Source organism: Felis catus, chromosome C1, assembly GCF_018350175.1.
Source record: "Felis catus isolate Fca126 chromosome C1, F.catus_Fca126_mat1.0, whole genome shotgun sequence".
NCBI classification, from domain to species: domain Eukaryota; kingdom Metazoa; phylum Chordata; class Mammalia; order Carnivora; family Felidae; genus Felis; species Felis catus.
In genome coordinates, this window is record NC_058375.1 from 114,665,621 (window position 1) to 114,689,118 (window position 23,498).

A 23,498-nucleotide genomic window follows, 5' to 3' on the forward strand; every position below is an offset into this window, starting at 1 on the left:
TTATAAGTCTAGTTACTATTTGTAACATAAAAAAATAATATATTATTACCTATATTCCCCATCCTACACATTACACCCCCGTGACTAATTCTATAACTAAAAGTTTGTACCTCTTGAACCTCTTCACTCATTCTGCTCACCCACCAACCTCTTCGCCTGTAGAAACCATCAGTCTGTTTTCTGTATCTGTGGGTATGTTTCTATTCTTGTTTTGTTTTGCTTGTTTTTGTTTGTTTGATAGATTCCATATATAAGTAAAATCATGTGGTATTTGTCTTACTTTGACTTATTTCACTTAGTATAATATATTCCAAGCCCATCCATACTGTCACATTCTTTATTTTGCCTTTTCGATTTTTTATTTAAATTCTCGTTAGTTAACATACAGTGCCATATTGGTTTCAGGAGCAGAATTCAATGAGCAATCAGTCACTCACATACAACACCTAGTGCTCATCATAACAAGTGCCCTCCTTAGTACCCATCCCCATCCACCTCCCTCCATCAACCCTCCATTTCTTCTCTAGGAGTATTTTATGGTTTATTTCCCTCTATCTCTACCCCCTCCTTCCCCACTTCATCTGTTGTGTTTCTTAAATTCTACACATGAGTGAAATCCTGTGGTATTTGTCTATCTCTGACTGACTTGTTTCACTTAGCATGATACACTTTGGCTCCATCTATGTTGTTGCAAATGGCAAGGTTTCATTCCTTTTGATAGCCGAGTAAAGATTTAATTCTGTTTTATGACCAAGTAGTACTATATATTATACATTTGACTTGCAAAGTTAGTGCTGAAAAATCAGCTGATAGTCTTAACGGAGTTGATCTTGTATGTCATTAGTTATTTTTCTCTTGCTGTTTTTAAGGTTCTTTCTGTAGCTTTTGACATTTTAATGATAATATGTCTTGGTGTGGATCTCTTTGGATTCATCTTGTTTAGGACTCTCTCTGTGCTTTCTGAACCTACATGTCTGTTTCCTTCCTTGGGCTAGGAAAGCTTTTGGCCGTTATTTTTTCAAATAACATTTCTGCTCATTTCTCTTTTCTCCTTCTGAGACTTCTATAATGTAAATGTTAATACACTTGATGACATCCTTCTGACCCCTTAAGCTCTTCTTATTTTTATTATTATTTTTTCTTGTTCCTGTTCTGTTTGGCTGATTTCCATTACCCTGTCTTCTAGGTCACTGATCCATTCTATTCTATCATCTAGGTAGTATTGGAAACATATTTCTCTACTTCTTCATTTTTCTTGATTCTCTGTGTTTTTGTGCATTATATGAAACAACAATCTCTCCCTGTCTTGAAGCAATGGCTCTGTGCAGAGGATGAAGCTTACCATTTAACCTTGCCGTAGTGCTTTGTTGTCTCTTGTGTTCACTCTCCTTCCTTCAGACTTCTGTGTTCCTGTAACACAATTCTCCCTTGTGATCTGAGTCTGGTGCACAAGGGGAGTCCTCCGTGTGGGCTGGTGTACGTGTTGGCTCTGTTGAGGCTGCGCGAGTAGCACACGGAGGCAGGACTTCTCATCTGCTGTGTCTGTCAGGGCTGCATGAGTGGTGTGGGGTGGGGGAAGCATATGTCCCCTCACTTGCTGTGCCTGTTGGGGCAGCACAAGCAGCAGAGGGGGCTGTGGATCTACTCACTCTCCATGCCTGGCAATACCGCACGAGTGGTGGGGGAACTGGGGGATTCACCTGCTGCTATTAGGTCAATAGCGTGAAGGTGCAAAAATGGTGCCCACCAACACGAGTGTTGGTAACATAGAGGGAGCTCAGTAAAATGTCATCGGCCAGCATTCTGTCCCTGGAGACAGCCCCAAAAGGCTTTTGCCCCTTTGGCAGCTGCTTTACGTTTATCAAGTGAATCTCCTTTACATACAGTCTAGGGGCTTTTTGTGTCCTGAGGTAAATGGGTCTGCACACAATCCCTTAAAGAGCAGAATCTTCATTCTCTACAGCTCTGTTTTTACCTTGAATGTAATCCTCAGCTTTTCAAATCCAGATGTTTCAGGGGCTTATTTCTCATGCAGGATTTGAGGTTTGGGGTGCCTGGTGTGGGGTTACTCCATAGAAGAAACCCCATTTATATGTTTGTTGGTTTCTTTGTTTGTTTTGAGATTCCCACAAATTGTGGGTTGCCCTTTCCTCAGGGGTGGAGTTTGGGGCACAAATGTTTCTCTGCTTCTCCTACCCACCTCCGTGTGGTCATTCGATCCTTCGCTGTGGAACAGGTGTTCGGCAAGTTCTCAAGTTCTTTTTGGAGTGAATTTTTCCATATGCAACTGTATTTGATGTGTTGACTGAAGGAGCTGAGTTCAGGATCTTCTTAGTCTACCATCTTACACCACCTGTGAGAGTGATTTCTTTATTAAGTTCATTTTGGGAGAGAGAGTGAATGGGGGAAGAGGCAGAAAGAGAGGGAGAGCGAATTCCAAGTAGCCTCTACACCATCAGTGTGGAGCCTGATGCAGGGCTCAAACTCACAAACCGTGAGATCATGACCTGAACTGAAGTCTGATGCTTAATTGACTGAGCCACACAGGCACCCTAAGAGTGATTTTTTTTAGCTATATAAATGTGTAATATTGAATTTAAAGTTTTTTACATTGCTTTAATATAATCTCTTCATATCACTGAATTTTGAGTATTTCAGTGGCAATCAAAAGGGAGAGGCTAAAATCAGGGCTGATTGAAAGGAAGTCATTGAGAATATAACTTTGAGCTGACATATTAGTAATGGATCCAGCAGGAAAAAAAAAAAGAACTCAGAACCAGGATAAATATAAAACCATTACATTGCCTGACATGTATAGAAATTAGGAACATTTTTATAGGGGATGAAATGAGAGTGTGAAGAATGCCTTACAGGCTATAATGACAGGGACACTGACATCAGAGTTAACCTGTTTCACTATAACTTTGGCAACATGTTTCACAAATTCTATAATGATTTTCAAATGCTTATCAGAGAAATTAAGTTCTTCAGTTATGCTAAGTTTCTCCAAGACCTAAGCATTAGATGAAATGAAATATTTAAGGGGCGCCTGGGTGGCCCAGTGGGTTAAGCATCTGACCTGAGGATCATCATCTTGCAGTTGGTGAGTTCGAGCCCCGTGTTGGGCTCCGTACTGAAAGCGAGGAGCCTGCTTGGGATTTTCTGTCTCCCTCTCTCTCTCTGCTCTTCTTCCACTTGTGTGCATGTTCCATCCCCTGCCATGTCTCTCAAATAAATATACTTTTTTTAAAGGAAATATTAGGAATATAATTTGGAATTCTAGGTGATCTCAGCAGGCCATCCTGGTTCCAGAACTGGTCTACAAATATTTCCATCCTTCTTCACTAAAGCAAATATCAATTGCAAGGAAAAATCTTCACGCCTGTCTCTACCAGAAGAAAGGTTCTGCCAGTGCATACTGTCTGCATAGTCATTGCTGAACCCTCACTGCCAATCAGAATGGCGGATGACTGGCAAAAGACCCAACACCAAATGGTGTTTGAACTGAATTATGTTGGGGTTGGGTAGACTTCACAAAGTGATCGAATTTAAAGAGGTGGTGAGAGGTAGAATTAAACTCTGAGTTTGCTAAGTGTAAACACCCAACACGGATTGTTTTTCTCTGGAACTTTTATTTGAAGGACCGTGTTGAAGCTTATTCAAAAACCGGCCAGATCCTGTTCCCCTAAGCTTTTATTTTTTTTTAATTTAATTCAAATAAACAATTACAATTATTTCCAAATATCACTTGTGACTGTAATTTAAAACTTTTACAACCTAGCCCTTCTTAGTGTATGAAGGGGGATCTTCAGTAATTTATATGTAATTTACTCCATCAATAAGCCTCAGCATTAGAAATACATGCCACTATGTTCTCTAAGCCCTCAGATGTTTCGAACGGTGGTGAAGTCTATTGCAAAGGTCTCTTTTAAGTGTTCAGGGGGTGTGATTTTCCTTTGTTGGACATCATTTTATCACCTCCACCCAGTCTGTTTGCTTCAAGAAAGCTGTCTGTTCCAGCTCAGGGTGGTTCTATAATCCTTTTCTCAGTTGCCATTTATATAAATAGGCTCCTTTGCTTCCTAGATACTCTGCTTGTGTTTCAGAATGCAATTGGTTCTAGTTCTATTTTTAATAGTCTCAATATTTAGGGGCAACTTATAGAAAGAGGCCTGAAAATGAATATTGAATCCATAAAACTTAAATCTATAATATTTAAAGAGACCATTTACTTTCATTTTAAGACAGGTGTCACAAAAAAAGCATGGACACTTCTGCTTTCAAAGCCAATTTCTGCCTTATGTTATCTGTGACAACTGTGCATGGCTGGGTTCATTGTCTGAGCTATGGTTTATCCGTCAGAAAAGCAGGAGTAATAATTATATAATAATGAGCTTCTAAGACTCTACAGAGCACCAAGATGATGTGTGAAGCAGGAAGAGAATGATCAGAAAATGGTGACTATTATAGTCATTAATTTCAAACATAGGTTGATTTTGAAGTGCAAAACATCTTAGCTAATTTGGGTCAAATGATTTGTTTTTTCTTCTATCTGTCACATCTTTAACACAGATGTAAGGCATTAACAAAGTGGAATGTTAGAATATTAGAGACAGAAAACTAATATTTATTCATTATTGACTTCATACCAACCTTTTTTTGAATACATTGTCATCATGCTTATCAAAAGGTATTTGTTATTGGATTTCCACCAGTTTAACAAGATTTTTAGGTACATTGTCTCACTGACTGCCTATATAACCTTTTTGTCTCTGTGTTGCAGATGAGTAAATTAAAGTTCTATGCAGTTAAATTAGCAGGAAGTAGATCTGGAATTTGAACCACGTCTGCCTGATTTCAGAATAAGTATGATTACTGCAGTTAGAAATTTACTGAGCACGTTTCTGTCAAACATCTCTTTAAGCATTTTATCTAAATTACTCATTGGTCCCTTATAACAAATCATTTTATCTAATTACTATTATTATAGCTTAATTTATAGATGAAGAAAATAAGGCACTGAGAAGGAAAGCAACATTCTCAAGGTCACAAAGAAATGTAAACTCAAGGAGTTAATCCTAAACAGTCTCACTCCAAAACTAATATCCAAGCCACATTGTCTTCTGGGGAAAAGAGGCTGGACCCCTAAATCTCTCCAAATCTATGCTGCCTATAATCCTAAACACTCAGTGATTAAATTCCTGGACTTTTTCCTCTTCTTAATTATATTTTCAGGAACTATGTATTGGTAAACACTATATTTCTGTGAATTAGCTGGTTAGACCTCAAGGATACAGGAAGCATGGTACGTGACACCAGAAACCTGTCAGAGAACCCAGTGCAAAGTAAAGCAGTGTCTACAAGGTCCAAATACTTCTTATTTGCATTAGAATATGGGCACAGATGAGGCAGGTAAGGAAGTACCGGGCTGAGAGAAGAGGGACTCTGTCTAGGAATGAGTCATGCATGAGACCCCAGAGAGATGTGGTTCTAATCAACAAAATACGTTTTATATGGATTCTGATGGGCCATGTGGGGTGGGAAGGATACAAGGGCATGCTGTCCCTCTAAAGAGTTTTTCTAAAATGCAAATAAATAAGAACAAGGGACAGAAAGCTCTTGCTAGTCATCTCCAACAGTCACATTGAGAGCTTTGATTTTTTTTTTTCCCTCCTGGAGCAGACAGGAGGCAAGATTGCTAAGGCCCTTTCTATAATGGCCTAATCAGTACATTTCAAGTGTCATTATAGTTAAGCATCAACTATAGAGGGTGTTCTATAATTTTCTTTATTAATGGACAAAGAAATAGGAAAGGTAAGGTTAAAATCTCTGCTTAAAGGATGGTAGAACTGAATGGATAATGGCACAGCTCTGTTCATGCCAGAACTGTATCCCTGGGAGTTTAATTTCACTGCTTTTACACAGTGACCCTTTAAACTATAAACACTGAAAAAAAAATGTCTCTTTATGTTACATTATGAACCCCAGAGAGCTGCCCATGTGAACCCAGAATGGAGCACGGGAGAGCAGGGTTTATGTTGACATTTTTTCGCATTGAAAGATTTTGGGCTGATTTGGGGAACTGTCAATTTAGAGCCTAGGTCTTTAGCTGCTGAGACGTAGGATGAGCTGTCAAAGAATTGAATCGCGCCTGGATGCCAAGAAGTGATTGTCCGGATGGAATTCAATACAGACAATCTAACACATATTACTTGACCATCTAGCAAAAGACTGATCTGCGCTGCATCAGATACAGAGGAGAGCAGGACTGGACAATCCAGGAGCACACAGGGCTGGAAACCGGCCTGGCTGGTAAATAGTGTTTCTTGTGCAGCTACACACATTTCACAACTCTTTTTTTGTTGTTGTCGTCGTTTTTTTAAAATAATTTTTAAGTTTATTATTATTTTTTTTAATTTATTTTGAGGAATAGAGAGGGAGAGCACAAGCCAGGGAGAGGCAGAGAGAGAGAGGGAGAGAGAGAATCCCAAGCAGGCTCCGCACTGTCAGCGCAGAGCCCGATGTGGAGCTCGAACTCCCACACATGACCCGAGCCAAAACCAAGTCAGATGCTTAACCAACTGAGCCACCAGGCGCCCCTGTTGTTGTCGTGTTAAAAAAAAAAATGTAAGCCTAGACTAGAAGGCTTAAATTTAAGGCTGTGAGTTAAATATAATCTACTGACTTATTTTGTTTATGTGTTCTTTTGGTTTCAATGAATTCTATTGGGTGGGAAACCCACTCTTTGTTTATAACATTAGCCTTACTATTCCATTTTCTTTCATCACCCACTCCCCGAAGGTGAGTGAGTTTGCAATTTCCAATAGATTTTAAGCTCTTTTATAGCAGTTTTGGATTGTGATTTTGGGTTTACTATTTTTACATGCTGACTTTTTCTTATTTTTTGTGCTCTTACAATTGCCATCCATCCAAGTGGGTGTGAAGTTGTATCTTGCTGTGGTTTGATTTACATCTTCCTAAGGATTAGTGATATTGAACATCTCATGTGCTTATCAGACATCGACTGATCTTTGGAAAAATGGCTATCCACGTTCTTTGCCCACTTTTGAATTGTTTTGTTGTTGTTGAATTTTAGAAGTTCTCTATGTATTCTGGATATTAATTTATAAAAGATGTGTGATTTGTAAGTATTCTCTCAAATTCTACAAGTTGTCTTTTTTAATCAGTTTATAGTGTCATTTGATGTGTGAGTGTTTTACATTTTGATAAGATCCAATTTGGGTACTTTTTCTTTTGTTGTCTTTGCCTTTAATGTCATATCCAAGAAGTTATTATCAAATCCAGTGTCATGAAGTTTTCCCCTGTGTCTCACTTTAAGGGTTTTATAGTTTTAGCTCTTACATTTACGTCTTTAATCCATTTTGCATCAATTTTTGTGTATAGTGTAAGGTAAAGGTTCAAGTTAATTCTTTTGCATGTGGATATCATACAGCACTGTTTATTAACACGATGTTCTTTCTGCATTGAATGGTTTTGGAACTCTTGATAAGAAGCATTCGTCCATAAATGTAAAGCTTTATATCTGGGCAATCTTTTCTATCCCTTTGGTCTATAATCTTTTTTTTTTATGCCAGCACCACACTGTTTCAATGATGATAGCTTAGTAGGAAGTTTAGAAATCAGGAGGTGTGAGCCCTCCAACTTTGCTATTTTTCAAAATGGTTTCAGCTACAAAACTAAATAAACATTAAAAAAAACTTTAAGAAAACAAAAAATAAATAAAAACAAAAGGTTTGTGGGTTCGAGGCATGCATCAGGCTCTGTGCTGACAGCTCAGAGCCTGGAGCCTGCTTCAGATTCTGTGTCTCGCTCTCTCTGTCCATGCCCCGCTGGTGCTCTGTCTCTGTCTCCCTCAAAAGTAAGTAAACATTAAAAAAGCATTAAAGAAAAACAAAAATCAAAGAAAATGTTTTTGGCTATTCAGGGTTCCTTGAGACTTTATATGAGTTTTAAGAGGTATATTTCTGTTCCTGCAAAAAAATTATAATTTTTGATAGGTTTAATACTGAATCTGTGATCATTTGGCTACTACTATGGATATCTTAACAAGATTAAGTGTTCTAACCTATTAACATAAGATATCTTTCCATTTATTGGTGTTTTCCATAAAAATTTTTCAATAATATTTTGTAGTTTTCAATGTATTGAATAGGCTTCCTAGGTTAAATTTACTCCTAAGTGTTTTATTCCTGTTGATGGTATTGTAAATGTAATTGTTTTCTTAATTTCATTTTTGCATTGTTCACTGTTAGAGTATAGAAATGCAGCTGAATTTTGTGTATTGAATTTCACAGAATTCATTTATGACTTTTACCAGCTGTGTGTGTGTGTGTGTGTGTGTGTGTTTGTGTGTGTGTGTGTGTGTGTGTGTGTGTGTGTTGAATGCAGACTATTTAGAGCTTTCTGCATGTAAGATTATGTGGTTTCCAAGGAGAGATAATTTTACTTCCTCCTTTCCAATTTGAATGTTTTTTAATTAATAAATTGATTTATTTTTTGCCTAAATGATCTGGTTAGTCACCAGTCACCCTTGCATTGTTCTTGATCTTAGAGAAAATATCTTTCACCTCTGATGGCTGTTTGTTTTGTTTTTTCTTTTTTCATTTTTTTTAAATCCCTATTTCATGTTGGGGAAATTTCCTTTATGCATAGTGTATTGAGTTGTTGTTGTTTTTTAAAACAGGATAGGGTGTTTACTTTTGTCAAATGATGTTAGTTCTGATTGGTTATAGTATTGTTCAAGTCTTCTATATCCTTATATTTTTTAACATCCATTTTTTCACTTCATAAGTAATACACATTCATATTCACTGCAGAAAACTTGGAAAACAAAGAAAATTGTATCACTCAAGTATAGTCTTTGTTAATATTTAGGCAGATAGTCTTCTAGTATGTTTTTAAACACAGATAAACATGGCATTATGTTATATATAGGACTGTATAGCATGTTTTTATTGGTCTATCCATTATTGAAAATAGAGTATTGAAGTCCTTTTCTATTACTGTAGAGCTGTCTAGTTATCTTTTCAATTCTGTCAAACATTCTGGAATTCTAATGTTTAGTACAAATATGATTTTAATTGCTTTATCTTCTTGGTAAACTTAACCTTTATCATTATATAATGTCTTTGTCTCTTGCTACAGTTTTTGACTAAAAGTATCTTTTGTCTCATGTTAGTATAGCCATCCCTGCTTTATTTTAATTAGTATTTGCATGGAGTTTTTTTAAATTTTTACAATATCAATCTATACATGTCCTTAGATCTAAAGTTAGACAGCTTATAGTTGGATGCTGGTTTTTTTTTATTCACTCTCCTAGTTACATCTTTTGATTAGAGAATCAAATCCACTTATATTTAAAGTTATTACTGATAGGGAATGACTTACTTTTGATATTCGTAATTTGCTCTATGCATGTCTTTTAGCATCTTGTCCTTCATTTCCTCTACTACTGCTTTCATATTTGTTTAAAAAATTTTTTTGGTGACATTTTGATTCTCTTTTAATTCCCTTTAAATATAGTCTGTAGATACATTCTTTACAGCATAAAGATTACCATAGAGATTTCATATAACATCTTAAAGTTCTATTTTTAAAATGTTTTTTAAAGTTTTAAACCTCTATTTTAAATTGATACCAAATTAACTTTAATTTTTCAGTTTGTTTATTTTGAAAGAGAGAGTAAGAAAGCAAAAGCAGGGGAAGGGCAGAAGAGGGAGAGAGAGAATCCAATGTGGGGCTCGATCCCACAAACTGTGAGATCATGACCTGGGCCAAAATGAAGAGTTGGATGCTCAATGGACTGAGCCTGGGGACCCAGGCACCCCAATACCAAATTAACTTTAATTACATATAAAATCTCTACTCATGTACAGATCAATGTCTCCTGCACTTTATGTTACTGATGTCACAAATTACATTGTTATATATATTTACCCATTAACATAGATTTTATAGTATTTTATATGCATTTGTTTTTAAAATTCTGTATAAAATAAAAAGAGAAGTTATAAATCAAAATTACAATTATACTGGCTTTTATATTTATCTATGTGTGTATACCTTTAACAGGGAACTATATATTTTCATGTGACTTTGAGTAGCAGTCTAGTTTCATTTCATTTCAACTTGAAGGACTACATTTAGCATTTCTATTAGGATAGGTGTGCTGGTAATGAAGACCTTCAGCTTTATTTTGAAATGCCTTAATTTCTTTGTCATTTTTGAAGGACAGTTTGGGCAGATACAGATTTCTAGTTTTATAATTTTTTCCTTGGCTATTTAACATAGATTATCTCTCTGCCTTCTGGCTTCCAAATATGAGGCTTTCAAATATGAAAGCAGTTAGGGAGGAAATGAAGGACAAGAAACTAAAAGACATGCATACAGCAAATAATGAATATCAAAAGTAAGTTGTTCCCTATCAGTAATTACTTTAAATATAAGTGGATTAGATTCTTTAATCAAAATCTGTAACAAGAAGAGTGAATAAAATAAAAAAACAGGATCCAACTATAAGCTGTCTAACTTTAGATCTAAGGACATGCATAAGTTGATATTGAAAAAAATGAAAAAAAATTCCATGCAAGTATTAATTAAAATAGAGCAGGGAAGACTATACTAATATGAGACAAAAGATACTTTTAGTAGAAAACTGTAGCAAGTGACAAAGACGTCCAAGGTTTTGGTAAGAAATCTGCTGATAACCTTCTTGCAGATCACTTTTTTTTTTAAATTTTTTTTTCAACGTTTATTTATTTTTGGGACAGAGAGAGACAGAGCATGAACGGGGGAGGGGCAGAGAGAGAGGGAGACACAGAATCGGAAACAGGCTCCAGGCTCCGAGCCATCAGCCCAGAGCCCCGACGCGGGGCTCGAACTCCCGGACCGCGAGATCGTGACCTGGCTGAAGTTGGACGCTTAACCGACTGCGCCACCCAGGCGCCCGGAAGATCACTTTTTAAGTGACTTGTTACTATTCTTGTACGCTTTATAGAATCCGTCTTTGTTTTGTCTTTCAAATTGTTTGATTTTAGTATGATTTTGTGTGGGTCTCTTTGGGTTTATCCTACTTGAATTTCAGTGAGCTTCTTGGATTTGTAGATTCATATCTTCCCTCAAATTTGGGATGTTTGTAGCCATTACTTCTTCAAATAGTCCCTACCCACCTTTCCTTCTTTTTTCTCCTGCTACCATAATGTATATATTGGTTGACTTTATCATATCCCACAATCACTTAGGTCCTTCTTCTTCTTTCTTTCTTTCTGTTCTCACACTCAGTAATTTCAATTGTCCTATCCCCAGGCTTGCTGGTTCTTTCTTCAGCCTATTTGATTCCTTTCTCATAAATTTTAAAATTCAGTTATTGTGATTTTCAGCTCCATAATTTCTCTTCAACCTTTTTTCTCAAATAATATTTACCTCTTTGTCCATATTTCTATTTTCTTCCTATGTCATTTTCATGATTTTCTTTGGTTATTTATCAATGCTTTCCTTTAGCTATTTAAGCATATTAAAAGTTGTTCTATAGTATTTGTCTAGCAAGTCTGTTGCTTGGGTTTCTTCAGAGATGGTTTCTGAGATTTATTTTTGTGTTTTTTTCTTAAATGGATTATATTTTCCTGCTTGTTTATATGCCTGAAGATGTTTTGTTTCAAAATTGGGAAAACAGCCACCTCTTCAAATCTTTGTAGCTTGGCAGATAGAACTTCACTAATTAATAGGGCATTTTCTGAGCATTGGGATCCACTCTGGGTGAAGGTTTGAGATGGTCTCATGTCTCTTTTGCTGAAATGCCCTGCTTAGAATGTGTGTGTGTGTGTGTGTGTGTGTGTGTGTGTGTGTGTGTTTAAGAAAATTCCATCATATACACAATGGCTTTTAAAGATCTTAATTTCCCAAAGATTAATTCCAGTTATTTCTCAATGTCTTAGGGGTTTTATTGTATTTCTGTCGCCAGAATCTCTGTGCCAGGTTTCCACAGGTGTTCAGACCTCCTGACTCTTACACAAATGGTAGGATCAACCACTTCTTTCTGTGGCCTTTGCCAGCCTGAAATCTGGGCTATGTGGACTTTCCTCATGTTAGCTCCCAGTCAGGCAAAATAAACCAGTCCTTAGGGCACACCATGAAAAGTTTAGACTTTTGCAAAAAAAATTTTCTCTGCCCCTTCCTATCAAGAGTGAACCAGGAACTGGGTTTCTTCTTTATCTTGCCTCATGAGGGAGGGCTTGCAGTTAAGGTGAATGAAATTGCCACAAACTTTCCTATCATTTGCATGTATTTTTTTCTTGACTGAGCATTTGTGTGGTTGTTGCAATCTTTGACTAATTTCCATGGTAGCTATAAAGTATTTTACCCTTCTGTAGCTTTTTTTGTTTGTTTTTATGTTTCCTTTGGGGATTGAGGACCTGGAATTTCCTGGTCTGCTATCTTGCTGATGTCTCATTTTAGTTACATTCTTAAAAGTTGCTTATCTGTATAGCCAAAGTATAGTATCTAAAAAAAATGTAGTTTTCAATTAGTACCTATTTTTTAAGTCAGTAAATGAAGAGTAAGAACAATAATGTGAGAAAGCCATGCATCACTAAAGTCTTAAACAAGAAAAAAACTAGGATCATCAGGTAGATCAAGGCTTCAATAAAGGACCAGGGAAGGCTTCAAGAAGAAGTCTTGAAGAGTGAAAAAAAATATTGGCAGAGTTGTCAGAGGGGTTATCAGTTAATATTATACAAAAAATAAAAAAGAGGATGGAAAATTTATTCTTAAAGGAGAATTGCCTAAAAGTATATTATGAATCAACATATATGAACACTATCATGTGCTCTAAGAGACTTTAAAATTCAAATTTTAAAAAATCTTTATTTATTTCTGAGAGAGAGAGACAGAGTTTGATCAGGGGATGAGCAGAGAGAGAGGGAGACACAGAATCTGAGGCAGGCTCCAGCCTCTGAGCTGTCAGCACAGAGCCCAACATGGGGCTTAAACTCACGGACGGCAAGATCATCACCTGAGCCGAAGTTGGAGGCTCAACCAAAGGAGCCACCCAGGCGCCCTAGGACTTTAAAATTTTAAATTCATTTAGGGGTGCCTGGGTGGCTCAGTCGGTTGAGCATCTGACTTCAGCTCAGGTCATGATCTCACACTCCACAGTTCGAGCCCCATGCCAGGCTCTGTGCTGACAGCTCAGAGCCTGGAGCCTGCTTCAGATTCTGTTTCTCCCCCTCTCTCTGCCCCTCTCCTGCTCATGCTCTGTCTCTCTCTGTCTCAAAAAAAAATAAATAAACCCATTCAATCTTTAGAAGAAACTTATGAAGTAGGTACTATTCTTATTTTACACTTGAGAAACTGAGGCACACAGAGGTTAAGTAACTGGGATTTGAACCCAGAGAGCCAGGCACTTTATCTACAGCACATGATTATCGCAAACACTCTGTAACATTGGTACACCTTTGTATACTTTTTTTTTCTATGTGCAAGTTGGAAACACAGATAAACAACACCCAGTGCTCATCCCAACAAGTGCCCTCCTCAATGCCCATCAGCCACTTTCCCCTCTCTCCCACCCCGCATCAACCCTCAGTTTGTCCTCAGTACTTAAGAGTCTCTTATAGTTTGCCTCCTTCCCACTCTGTAACTTTTTCCCCCCTCCTCTCCCCCATGGTCTTCTGTTAAGTTTCTCAGGATCCACATATGAGTGAAAATATGTGGTGTAAGTCTTCCTGACTTATTTCACTTAGCATAATATTTTCCAGTTCCATCCACGTTGCTACAAATGGCCAGATTTCATTCTTTCTCATTGACAAGTAGTATTCCATTGTATATATAAGCCACATCTTCTTTATCCATTCATCAGTTGATGGACATTTAGGCTCATTCTGTAATTGGGCTATTGTTGAAAGTGCTGCTATAAACATTGGGGTACAAGTGCCCCTATGCATCAGCACTCCTGTATCCCTTGGGTAGATTCCTAGCAGTATAGGCTTTTTGTTTGTTTATGTGTTTGTTTCGGTCTGTGTCCAGAGTCCACATGTTTGGGTTATTGGTAAGAAATCAATTAGAAAATCTGGAGGGAAATTTCATGAGAAAATCTATTTGAATGTGAGGACGAGAAGACTCGATCTTGTTCTCTATGTAATTAGAGACTTTTAATTTTTGTTTTTTGAATGGGCATGCATTGATCTGTGCTTTAGGAAGATTAATCTGACATGATTTTGAGAGAGAAGGGATACTTGTTAAAAGACCATCTCTCTAGGGCTTACGTGGTACAAAGGGACCTAGAAGAGGAGGCAAGCAAAAGGAACAGAGGGCAAAGGGAAAAGACATTATAGCAACAAAGAGCCTTGAAATGCTGGCACATGTTGAATGCCAAATACAGGGACAAATGCAATGGGCGAGATATTGAAGTTTTTCTTTTAGGTTATTTTCAGATTACTGGCCTATATAAGGTAGATACTGTGCTAAATACTATGCTGGGCATGACCAGTGTAGAAAAAGGTGTGAGACACTGAAGACTTTTGCCCTCTTCCTCTCTCTCCTTTCATTGTGTCTGTCCCTTTCTCCCTTCAATCTTCTTTCTTTCCCTTCCTTCCTTTGCTTTTAATTTCCCTTTTTATCTTTCACCTTTTTTTCCTTTGTTCTTTTCCTGTTTCTCTTTCTCCCTTCCCAAAAAATATGTCTATAATTCTTTTTCACCCTGTGCCAGTCACAGTGTTTTAGACACAGGGAGCTTGGTGGTAAACAAGACAAGTTAAGGCATCCTTCCATGTCTTTGTGGTTTGCCTTCTCAGTGGAGATGAGAAAATTAATTAATTTAAAAACCAAATAACCAAATTTCAGGCACTAACACATATCTTGGAAAAAAAAAAAGAAGGATACAAACAAGCATGATGACAGAGGAGGTAGGTGCAGCTTATAGATATGACAGTTAAGAAAGACCTCTGTGGATTTCAGGAATAATTCCCAGCATGTCTAACATACAGACATATATGTGGTAGGTGTGAATAGTGGTTCTTGACCAATATTGTTTATCGTTATTGCTGGTGGTGATGGTGGTGGTGGTGGTGGTGGTGGTGTGTGTGTGTGTGTGTGTGTTTTGTTTTTTTAAGTAAGTTTTTTTTTTGTTTTGTTTTCTGTTGCTTTTTTGTTTGGCAACCTTCCTAAAGCCAGGTAAAAGACTCCAGGATCATTCACTCCCCTTTTCCTATATTTTCGGGAAGAAGAACTCACTGATGCTAGAGAATTAAAAAGAAGTCCAAATATTTACAGGGTAGCAATTACATTGGAACAGCAATAGGAAATCTAATTCTGCAAAAATATCTTAAAATGCATTTATGTATAGCTCCAGGGAGTGATAACCATGACTACCATAAACCAACAGTAACAACGTGTATTTTCATAAACTGCAGTCCTTATATTTATAAATGTGTGTAAGCAAGAGGAAACATACAACTTATCTAACAATTAGGGGTCTCAATGAAACACATCGTTCCAGTCTTCATTATGTGCTAGAAATAATACAAGTTTCAGTTAATAAGTACCAAATTTTAGAAAAGATACCTTAAGAAGTCAATGTTGTTGAAAGGGTATAGACTTCAGGTGTGAGAGGAATAAGTTCTGGATAACTAATATATGGCAGTGTGATTATATTTAACAATACTGTATTAGATCCTTGAAAGTAGCTAAGAGAACAGCAACTTAAATGTTCTCACCACAAAAAGGATTGATAATTATGGGAGGTGATGGGGGGTGTTAACCACAGCCCTACTGTGGGAATCATTTTGCAATATATAAGTGTATGAAATCAACACATTGCACATGTTAAACTTACAATGTTATGTGTTAATTATATCTCAACAAAGCTGGGGAAAGAAAAGACAGTTAATGGTAAATTGCTCTGAAAAGACTCTCTTCTAAAGGAATCCTCATTTGTGTAAAGGATTCAGTGAGTAACACTAGCTCTCCATTTCTAGAACAACACTATCTGTCCAAAAATTTCTCAAACTTGTCTTTGCAGACACCATTTTTAAGATGTGCTAGATGAATTCCCCAAGGAAAACAGTATGGTGGTAATTTTATCAAGGGAAATTCTGAGTGCTATACCCCAACTTCCTAGTCACATGGACTGTTATTAGCATATCAAAAGCTCTAAGAAGTATCTTTAATAAGAAATAAAATAAAGAAATCTGAATAACTCTATTGTATCCAGAGTATCTCATACTGGCATAAACATGTTTTTATTTTTTTCATATATGCCTTTAGTATCCTTTTGAACAATATTCCTAGGGCCATCAGTTTGGGCCAGCTGCTTTAGGTTAATCTCTTTCTTCTCTAGCAGGAATTTTTTTCTTGCTCCCAACTGGTGTTCTAAGGAATGTATTACTTTGTCATTATATTCTTCAAGATCACTTTTTCCAAACACAGGTCTTGTTTATTCTGTATTATCACTCAAGTCTGTTGCCTACATATCTCAATGGCAATTTGCCATTGCCATATCAGACCAATGAAGGAACTATGGACGCCACGAATGCCAAAAAGATTGATACTCTAATCTTTCCCCAACCCACCCCCAAAATACCCAAATGAGTAGAAATAAGACTAAATCAAACTTAAAAAGGAATTTTCCCCTGGAGGTACTAATAACAAAATCCCCACCTCTTTTGGTGCCCCTGCTCAGCGGGTATCCTGTCTGCTTGGTTTGCTAATTGAAAATGCACACTGTCCTCAGGCGCCTGGGTGCCTTGGTCGGTTAAGCGTCCGACTTTGGCTCAGGTCATGATCTCAGGGTCCGTGAGTTCGAGCCCCGCATTGGGCTCTGTGCTGACAGCTCAGAGCCTGGAGCCTGTTTTGGATTCTGTGTCTCCCTCTCTCTCTCTGCCCCTCCCCTGTTCATGCTGTCTCTCTCTGTCTCAAAAATAAATAAACGTTAAAATAAATTAAAAAAAAAAGAAAATGCACACTGTTCTGTGTCTCGTATCTTTAGCATTATTCACTTAGATTCACAGTAAAACAAATGCCAGCTCATGGACTTCCATCCAAGAGGAATTTAGTGGGTGGCAATATAGTTGGATGGTGCAGTTAGATAGTGCTGTGAAGCTAAATTGGACACAATTACATGACAAGGAGATGAGAGAGAGGAGGGCAGAGAGATTATTTGAAAAAATAATGGCATAAAATGTCCCCAAATTAAGGAAAGATATGAATCTAAAAATCCAAGAAGTTCAATGAAATCCAAATGGGATAAACCCAAAGTTACTCACACTGAGACACTTAATCTTTTATTTATTTATTTTTTCAACGTTTATTTATTTTTGGGACAGAGAGAGACAGAGCATGAACAGGGGAGGGGCAGAGAGAGAGGGAGACACAGAATCAGAAACAGGCTCCAGTCTCTGAGCCATCAGCCCAGAGCCTGACGCGGGGCTCGAACTCACGGACCGCGAGATCGTGACCTGGCTGAAGTCGGACGCTTAACCAACTGCACCACCCAGGCGCCCCTTAATCTAACTTTTAAAAGACAAAGACAAAGAGTATCTTGAAGGCAACAAGAGAATAGTAACCTGTCACTTAAAAGGAAATCTTCAAGAAGATCATCAGTAGATTTCTTAGAAAACATTGAAGGCCTGAGGGCAGTGTGATATTATATTTAAAGTATTGGGGAAAAATAATTCTATATCCAGGAAAACTTCCTTTAAAACTTATGAATAATTTAAGACATTCTTAGATGAACAAAAGTTTGCCACTGGAACTGTACACAAAAGAAACAATAAAAAGGGAAATAAAGGATAAAAAAAGTTATGACAAAAAAATAATAATATGGAGAAAGTAACTTCTTCCTTATTAGTAATTACCTTAAGTGTAAATGGATTAAAATCCACAGTCAAAAGGCTTAGATGTATGAAATGGATTAAGAAAACCCAACTCTATTATGCCCACATATGAGACTAGTTTGATATCTAAAGACACAAGTAGATTAAAACTGAAAGAATGGAAAAAGACACTTCATGTGACTAGTGAGAAAGAGCACACAAGCAAGCTGAGCCTCTATATTAATATCAGACAAAATAGACTTTAAATAAAAGTCTCTTACAAGAGACAAAGAAAGACATTGTATATTGAACAAAGGGGCAGTAACCATGAAGATATAAGAATTATAAAAATATATGCACCCCAAATTAGAGTATAAACAAATGCGAAACAAAGCTGGGCATAACTGAATGGGGAAGCAAACATTTCTGCAAAATCACTGAATATCCCACTTTCAATAATGGATAGAATTACCAGATAAAAGATCAATAAAGAAAGAGGGCTTGAACCACACTATAAGGTAATTGAATATAATAGACTCATTCAGAATACTGCACCAAACAGCAGCAGCAAACATATTTATCTCATGTGTACATTGATCATTTTTTAAAATAGACCTTATGTTATGCCACCAAATCAGTTTTAATAAATTTGAAAACACTGATACTTTACAAAGTATCTTTCCGTATCACAATAGCATAAAACTAGAAATCAAACAGTAGGAACACTGGAAAATTCACAAATATATGGAAGTTATGCAAAACACTCAACAAATGAATCAAAGAAAAATTATAAGAAGAATTAATAAATACCTTTAGACAAGTGAAGATAAGACGCAACATAACAACATATTGAAGCCAGCGAAAATAGTTCTAAGGAGGAAATGTATAAGAAATAACTTAGGGGCCCCTGGGTGGCTCAATCAGTTAAGTGTCCATCTAAGGCTCAGGTCATGATCTTGCCATTCGTGAGTTCAGGCCCCACGTTGAGCCCTGTGCTGACAGCTTAGAGCCTGGAGCCTGTTTGAGATCCTGTGTCTCCTTCTCTCCTTGCCCTTCCCTGACTCATGCTCTCTCTCTCTCTCTCAAAAAAAAAATAAACATTAAAAAAATTGTAATCACAAAAAAATAACTTAGAAACCTAACTTTACACCTTCAGGAAGTAGAAAAATAGGATCAAAATACTAGAATGGAGGAAATAATAAAGATTAGAGCAAAAGTAAATAAAATAGAAAATAGAAAAACTGTAGAGACAATCAAGGAAACCAAAAATTGATTCTTTGAAAAGATTAACAAACTTGACAAACTTAAGTTACATTTACAAATAAAAAGAGAAAAGACTCAAATTACTAAATCAGAAGTGGACTTAGGGATATTATTACCAGGTTTATAGAAGTAAAAAACAAAAATAGGACAGTATTATGAATTATTTGCCAACAAATTGGGTAGTGTAGATGAAATGGACACATTTCTAGAACCACAAAACCTACCAAGAATGAATCATGAAGACATAGAGAATCTGAATGTACAATATATCTAGCAAAAAGACTGAATCAGTAACCAAAACCCTGAAGGACATCCTGGTGGCTTCCAGATTGGGGCGATAATAAATAAAGTTGCTATAAAAACTTGCATGCCGGGTTTTTTTTTTGTTTGTTTTTGGTATGGGCATAAAACTTCAAATCAGATGAAGGACAAATCAGTAGGAAGACAATTGCTGGATGATATAGTACGTCTACATGTAGCTCTGTAAGGAAGTGTCAAAATATCTTCCAAAGTGGTGGTACCATTTTCCATTTTCATTCCTACTAGCAGTGAATGAGAGTTGCTGTTGCATCCTCGCTAGCAGTTCATACTGTCAGCTTTTCTTTGCTTGGTTTTTCCATTTATCATTTGATATAGAAACAAATCCTTTATCAAAGGTGAATTTGCAAATAATTTCCCTGAGGCTGTGGCTTTCCCTGTCATTCCCTTACTAATATGCTTTCTTGAAGCAGAAGATTTACATTTACTAAAGCTCAAATTATTATTTTTTTTTACAGATCATGTTTTTGGTGTTCTATCTAAAAACTCCTGGGGTATATCCACACAAAGGATGAAATCCTTTTTACATTTTCACTGTGGGAACATGGGTTGTCTGGAGGTAAACATGTGAAAGTGTAGGGGTCTCTCTAAGATGGTAGCCTCAGGAATTTCTCACTAGCACTACTCCTACACTCAGCTTCCAGCAGTTTACAAAATTACCATTCAAGTGTTCTTGTTGATTCCTCAGCAGTTTCTCTGCCACCTAAGCAGTTCCTAGCTGTGACTCTCTGGAGGTGGAAGTTTGCCCTATAGCTATAGTTTTCAGCTGGATCCAAGCCATGTCAGAGATTCTCTGTCTAGCTTTTTCCTACAACGATATGAGTAATGACCTCCATGTCTTGTGCTTGTCAGAGCTAGAACCCTGTATTAGACTTTAAGTTTTATGAGAACAAAGATGATGCTTCTTAAACGCATTGCATATCCAGTAGCTAGCACAATGCCTGGCACATAGCACGTACTTAGTAAACATCTTAATATATTGGGGGAATGGATAGTTACCATTCAATAGGTACAGGGCTCCAGTTTTATGAGGTGAAAAGAGTTATGGGAAAGGATGGCGGTGATGGTTGGATGACAACGTGAATCTATTTAATATCATCAAACTATTTACTTAAAAAATGATTAAGATGGGGGTGCCTGAGTGGCTCAGTCAGTTAAGCTCATGCTTTCTCTCTCTCTCTCAAAAATAAACGTTAAAAAATATTTTTAATCATTTAGACGGTAAGATTAATGTTATGTATGTTTTACCACAATAAAAAAGAAAACAATGAACATATTCTTATCTTGCCTTCTATTACATACATTTTTTAAGATGCGTATGTATAGAGTTAATTATTAAAAGGATACATATTTATTGTAGACAAATTGGATAACACTGCTGATATGGAAAAGAAAGTAAGAGACTTTTCAAATCTATGTGATTTTAAAGAGGTGCTTGAACCAATGATTTTTATTTATTTTTTTTTTAAGTTTATTTATTTTGAGGGGGGAGGAGCAGTGAGAGAGAGGGAGAGAGAGAGTCCCAAGCAGGCTCAGTGCCGTCAGTGCAGAGCCCGACTCGGGGCTGGAAACCCAAAACCATGACATTGTGACCTGAGCCGAAATCAAGAGTCAGCCACTTAATCAACTGAGCCGCCCAGGTGTCCCAAAACCAATTAGTTTTAAAACATTCTAAAATTGATTGCTAAAGCCTGTATGAAAGATCTTTTTTTCTTGTACTGTCAACATTGAGCATTATCCTTTGAATAAATGCTCAGTTGACAAAGAAAGAGATGCTCATTGCTATTTAATATGCATTTCTTCTATTTCCAGTAAGAAATAGTGGTTCTTCATAGTTTAGGTCTCTTCTACTTTGTGTGTGTGTGTGTGTGTGTGTGTGTGTGTCTGTGACACATTAATGTCTTTTTCTCATTTAATTTAGGAATGTGTTTCTTACTGATTTGTAAAATTGTGTTAAGAATATAAACTTTTTGCCTGTTAGCAAAGATTTTCCCTAATTTCTTTTGTTTATAGTGCATTTTGACATAAAGAAGCTTTACATCCTTATATGAAAAAAAACCAGAATTTTTTGTTTAAAAATAGTAATAATGGGCAGTGAATGAATAGAAATATCTAAGTCTATTTAAATATGTTAAAACCATCCATCAGGAAGAGTGCAATTCCTGAAATCATCTGCATTTGGGTAGGATAGTAGCCAATCATGCACAAAATATATTGTTAAATATTAATGTGAGAACAACAAATAAATGCAAGACTGCTGTCCTACCAGAACTAACTAGTGGAAACAGTTGAGTTCTTTTGAAACTTATTTTTTAAATTAAAAGACCAGATCAGCTGGTTAATTAAATGTGACCAGCACATCTCCCAGAGTTGGGGGAAAGCTCCATGCAAACAATGTAGCCGTACTGAACAGTTGCACATGATGCAATCCTTAAAGTAGGAGACAGTTATGTATATTCACTGAATGTTAAATGTAGGGGTGAAGGTGCTCCCAAGACATGTGTTCATCTCTTTACCTCTGATGAATTATGAATTATTTTGCCTAAGTTGTAGATAGAACACCCATTTTTGAGATCTACAGGATTCAGAACTGGGTTAGGAACACCAACCCAAGCCTAATGTTTTTAAATAATCTGTATGAAGCATCATGATGTGGCCTTTTCCTGCAGCATCCTTACATACAGCAGGGAATTTAGCTGTGCCTATCATACAGCAAACAAAAGAAAATCTCAGAATGCACGTAGTGTTTATTCCCCTCCCCCCCCCCCCCGATTGCAATTCTGTGTGTTACTACATGGGTTCTGCAGAAACAACAAAGATAAAAAGTAGAGCTAAGGTTTTCTCTTCCAGAAGGCTAGCATTAGGCAAAATTACTCAGATGAATTAAACTAAGGAAACTACATAGTGAATGGAGGTCTCATGTCCCCTGGGGAGCTAATGATTAATTAGGGAAACCATAGATTTGGGAGTTAGTAGATGTTTCCAGTCATGGTAGTGTGTGACGCGGGTCAAGCTGATTTTTTTTTCTTGTCTAGAACAAGAGAAAGATCTCAAAAATGCTTTAAAAAGTCAAAGGAGTATGTGTTATTCAAATACTCAATAGAGGGGTACCTGGGTGGCTCAGTCAGTTAAGCGTCCCAGTCTTGATTTTTGCTCAGTTCCGGATCTCTGAGTTGTGAGATTGAGTCCCTTGTAGGGCTCCACGCTGGGCATGGAGCCTGCTTAAGATTCTCTCCCCCCACTCCTCTCCTGCTCTCTCTCTTTGTCTCTCTCTGCCCCCATCTCTCTCTCAAAAACAAACAAAAAACAAAACTCAACAGGTACATAGTAGGTCCTCCGTGATTGATAGGTGAATAATAATCCCATTCAAATGCAGGGTGGGACCGGATTAGAGAAGGAAAAACAAAGTATAAGGAAAGTAAGAAGGGTTCAATGGAGATGTGTCCTCTTGAGCTTTATTGTCCATCAGTTATATTCCTTCTGGATGGTGAGGTAAGATTAAGGGTAGACATCAGTTCCAAGTTATTTACACTAATGTGGTAAACTAGAGAGCCATGTATGTTTCAAACAGCAAGTACACATATGAAGGTTTTATTTCAGCAAAGATTTAATGAAATTAATTTTTTTTCAATGTTTATTTATTTTTGGGACAGAGAGAGACAGAGCATGAACGGGGGAGGGGCAGAGAGAGAGGGAGACACAGAATCAGAAACAGGCTCCAGGCTCTGAGCCATCAGCCCAGAGCCTGACGCGGGGCTTGAACTCATGGACCACGAGATCATGACCTGAAGTCGGACGCTTAACCGACTGCGCCACCCAGGCGCCCCAAGATTTAATGAAATTAAAAAAAAAAACGAGTGCTTTCTCCAACTACTGCTTAGCTTCTTTGGACTGTTACAGAGCAGGGTTGTATAAAGAAATGGACACACACAATGTGCGCATGAACATACACAGGTGTGGGCACAAATGCATGCATATGTGGGCACAGTAATCAGATCCTGAAAACTACCAGTTTTTACCTGTTTCTTCAGAAACTTTGAGCTAATTTCTCTCAAATATATGTTATCACCAAGAATGTTCAATGATTCA